This window comes from Penaeus chinensis, chromosome 39 (assembly GCF_019202785.1).
Source record: "Penaeus chinensis breed Huanghai No. 1 chromosome 39, ASM1920278v2, whole genome shotgun sequence".
Classification (NCBI taxonomy): domain Eukaryota; kingdom Metazoa; phylum Arthropoda; class Malacostraca; order Decapoda; family Penaeidae; genus Penaeus; species Penaeus chinensis.
In genome coordinates this window covers 10,894,039-10,899,038 of record NC_061857.1, presented here as the reverse complement: position 1 = coordinate 10,899,038, position 5,000 = coordinate 10,894,039, and the positions used below count along the sequence as shown (strand labels likewise).

General features: G+C 37.7%; 1 long non-coding RNA gene across 1 annotated transcript in view; it reads right to left on the bottom strand.

Moving 5' to 3' along the window:
* Positions 1 to 5,000, bottom strand: part of LOC125046801 — an 83,692-nt gene that overhangs the window by 76,312 nt on the left and 2,380 nt on the right. The window lies entirely within an intron of this gene.

Genomic DNA, 5,000 nt, shown 5'->3' with positions numbered 1-5,000 from the left:
GAAGACTTGCCTTAGTATATACACTTTACATCCTTTACCTCGATGTTAATAAAGCAAGTAATAAGAATGGTATGGCAGTCCCCTTAGTATATACATCTCCAACCTTTATCTCGAGATTGGGCAAGCGTTTAAGACTAGCGTGACGGTCGGCTGAGTATGTTTACCTTATATACCTCGAGGTGAAGTGTTGAGGTACATATAGCGGTCACTGGAGTATACAAACTCCATCTAGCACGTAGTTAAATCCAGCATTTAAGACTCAAGTGACGATCGCTTGAACCTGTGCACTTTTTATATGCCTTATAATTAACTTGAATTAAGTGGTAGAACTAATTTGACGGTCGCCTGAGCGTATACACTTTATTCAGAGGAGGGTCAAAGCACGTGTTCGGACTGCCGGTCGCTTGAGCACATACGGTGCACTTATTCAACATGACAGCGGTTTTGCATAAAGTCAACGTAAAAAAACAGGTAAGAAAAAGGATATCTTTATCTCCAGCAACATTATAACTTTAACTCCTTAAAATCTATGGTCCTTACAGTCGTGGGGTAATTTCTTCCCAAACTCAAAAGAGACATAAGCGTAAAATAAAAGATATAAGAATTATCCATACGTCTTTTAAGGAAGAATGAGATAAGATTTGGAAAGAAGTAAATATAAGGTTGTTTTTCGATACGGTGGTGAGGGGGTGAGGGGATGAAGGGGTGAGGGGGTGAGGGGAGTGAGGGGGAGAGGTGTGATCAGATAGAGACAATCAGCGTCACGGGGGTTGGGGAAGGTGGAGGTGGGGGGGGCGAAGGATAAGGGAGGGGGGAGGGAGGCGAAGGAAGAGGGGAGGGAGAAGCGACAAGGGTTGAGAAGGGATGATGGACAAGAAAGGGGAAGAAGGGGCGAAGGAGGAGGGAGAGGGAAGGAAACGAAGGCGGGGGGGGGGGGGGGGGGCAAAAAGAGATGGGGATTAAGGACAAAGCAGAAAGGAGGGAGAAAAAACGAAGAAGAGGGGAGACAACGAACAAAAAACAAGAAAAAAATGGAAGAAAGAACAACAAAAAAGACAGAAAAGGGACAAGGAAGGAGATAATAAAAAAAAGGGTGTGAAGAAAAGGGAACAGACGCAGGGACGAAGGATTGTGGGCGAAGTCACGCGAGAGGAAGGGGGGTAGGGGGGAGGAAGAGAAGATAAAAGAAGACAGGTGCGGTGGCATTGATAAAAGAGAGCAGTGGAACGGCCAAGCGTGTGTGACGGCATGAGTGTCAAGTGAAGTGGGAACTCCGAAAAACCATTACGTCACAGGTCACTGGAGCTAGTGATACCTGCCGCTTCGTTAGCACATACTAGCGCTAGTGGCTACTTCCGGCGGTCCTACTAGCGGTTGGAGTAATTGTGGGTATTAATGGCCCGAGAGAGAGGGGGGGAGTGGGGGGGAGAGGGAGAGAGAGACAGAGAGAGAGAGAGAGGGAGAGAGAGAGAGAGAGAGAGAGAGAGAGAGAGAGAGAGAGAGAGAGAGAGAGAGAGAGAGAGAGAGAGAGAGAGAGAGAGAGAGAGAGAGAGAGAGAGAGAGAGAGAGAGAGAGAGAGAGAGAGAGAGAGAGAGAGAGAGAGAGAGAGAGAGAGAGAGAGAGAGAGAGAGAGAGAGAGAGGAGAAATGGAATCACAGAGAAAGCAAGGGAAATAGAGAAAGACAGAAGAAAAGAAGAGTCATTTCATCCTCAAAACGACTCTCTGGCAAAAGGAAATTAACGTAGCAAGTCGTCGTATTTGGCGCCCTAATCTTGGGAATTTTCTCACTCTCCTTTTCGTTAGTCATCTCGCTATATAGCATTTATGTGTGAAATATCTATGCATTGCGAATGAAACAAAATATAAAACGGGAAAAATCTTCAAAAGATTACGGTTTCCGAAATCTTATAATTTGGAGTCAGAAGTTGTTTCAATATTCGACTGAAAATTACCATTGTTAAGGAGAATGGTATGATAAGATTATAAATAACAAACGAAGAGTCCTTTTCACTTTTTTCGTTTTATATACAACTATTTATATACAAGTGCTCCCTGAAATTATATAAAGGAAAATATATACATATATTTATTAAATTATATATATTATATATATACATATATATATATATATATATATATATATATAAAGAGAGAGAGAGAGAAAGAGAGAAAGAATTAGACAGATAGGTATAGCCAGCTGGGGATTTCAATGCCAAGTTGAAAACAATCCAGCCGGTAATCTTATCCATAAAAGAGAAAATAATCATATCTCATTCACCAGGTAAAGCATTTTGACCTTTATAATCACCAAAACTATTCAAAAACAATATACAAATAAACAAAAATAAAAATAAATCAGAAAAAAATAAACCTCTTACATCATACACCCACATCTTCATCCGTTCACAAATCCCAGAAAAAAAAAATATATAAAAAAAAACGTCTCGCGCACCAACCGCTCTTATCAAAAAATACTTTATTAAAAGAAATTCAATACAAGAGCCTCCAGAGACACAATCAGCGCCATCGCCTCGCCCCCCCGCCGAAAATCAGGAAAAAAAATCTGCGCGCGAAATCTAGCCACAACGCGAAGGTAAAACAGCGGGCATTTGGGAGGTGCTAATCCGTAGAAAAATGTTCGCAAAAAGTTGGAAAAAAAGGGAGAATTCTTGGTTTGTGGGCTTAGCTCCTGCGACGCGACAGTGTTGCCAGGGACGCGCACGCTGCCTTCGCCAAGAGGGAGGGAGGATGGTGGTCGTATGAGAAAGATGGTTCAGATGATGAAGGGAAAATTATCATAATCTTGCGTTCAGTTGTGAAATATGTCCTATGGAAGGCCAGAAAATATTGGGTTCATTTTTCTTTATCTTTCCAGTTTTCATATAGAATAAGTCAGGGAATGGAAGCATTATATATGCTTATGGGTATGTATATGTATGTATGTGTTTTTATATATATATATATATATATATATATATATATACGTACATATGTATATATATACATAAGTACATGTATACATCTATTATATAATATATTATATATATATCATATGTGTATATATATATATATTACATATGTACATAATATATTATATATGTATATATGTATGTATGTATGTATGTATGTATGTTTGTAAAATATATATATATATATATATATATATATATATATATATATATCATATATATTATATATATATTATATATATTATATATATTATATATATTATATACATATATTATATATATATTATATATATTATATATTATATATATTATATATATATTATATATATATTATATATATTATATATATATTATATATATATTATATATATATTATACATATATTATATATATTATGTGTGTGTGTGTGTGTGTGCGTGTGTAGTAAACACACACACACACATATATATATAGATAGAGAGAAAGACTGAGAGATAGATAAATAGATAGAGAGCACTGCATTAAGTTTCCACGCAATTACCTTCCCGGTCAGCATATTTCACTTACGACTGCGTGCCCACGTGGAATGCCCCCCCCCCCATCCCCCATCCCCCATCTTTCAAATAAAACTACAAAACCGTTATCTGTCCTACTCATGTAAAAAGATAAAAAACAACTCTTTACGCAAAATAAAATATATTCAAAATTATGAGAAGAAGAAGAAAAATAAAGACAAAGAAAAAAAAATGAGAAAAGAAAAGAAAATAATAATGAAGGTTTTAAAACTGAAAAAAAAATACGATTGAAAGAAAAGAAAAAGAAATAATGAAAATAAAGAAAATAATATAAAAACGAAGAGAAGAGAAGAGAAAAGAACAAAAGCTGAAAAGAAAAAGAAAGAAAAAAAACAAGAGAAAAGAAAAGAAAAAACGACGAGAAGAGAAAAGAAAAGAAAAGAAAAAAACAGTAAAGATAAAGAAAAAAAGTAGAGAAGAGAAGAGAAAATAAAACAAAAAAGAATAAGCATCAGAAAAAAACGAAACGAAAACAGAAAACAAAAACCAAAGAAACAGAAAAGCAAGAAAGAAAAAATGACAGAAAAAAAGGAAAAAAAAAAAAAAAAAACGAGGCAGCGTCCCTCAAAAATCAACCCATTCCAGTTTCCTCCTCCTGCGACCGGAACGAATCCCACGGCAAAAAATCTCGGAGGTCTCTCTCGAAATTCAAGTTCTGCGAAAGCCGATACGCCAATTCGCAATCGGCCATTAACCTTATTAAATCTCTGTCCCTCTTCTCCCCGCCTCCCCCTTCCCCTGGCCCCCCCCCCTTCCCCTCGAATTGCCTTCCCCCTCTTCTTTCTCTTGAGCTTTTTGTGTTTTCGTTTTTCTTTCTTTTCCTTTCTCTTTTTTTCTTCTTTCTATTTTTCTTTTTTCTTTTCTTCTTTCTATCTGCCCCCCCCCTCCTCCCTTTAAACATTCTCACCCCTTCCTCCCCTAACCCCCTACCTTCCCTCTCCCCCTCCCCCTTCCCCGAACTTTCCTCCTTCCTCTCTCCTTTTTACTCCCTCCTCCCCCTTCTACACCCCGCCCCCTCCCCCCCTCCCCCCTTTATATCCCTCTTCCCCCTACCGCTTTTATACCCCATCCCCCCTTCCTACCTCCTTTATACCCCTCCCCCCTCGCCTTCTCGAATCCTTAAAGCAAAATCTTTTATGGAAGGAATATATATATATATATATATATATATATACATATATATATATATATCTTTCTTTTCGTGGAAAGAGACGAAAGAAGGAGACAAAGAAAGAGGGAGAAAGGAAAGGGAGGAAGAGCGAAAATAATAAGGGGAAAGAGGAAAGGAGATAGAGAAGGGAGAGAAGAAAGATTGGGTAAGGAGAGGAAGAGAATAGAGACGAATAGAGAGAAGAAATGTTAAAAAGGAAGCAGGGATAAGAAGAAAGAAATAGGTGAAATGAGAAAGGAGAGGAAGCAGAGAATAAGTATAAAAAAAAAAACACATCGTAAAATGAAGACGAAGGAACAAAAAGA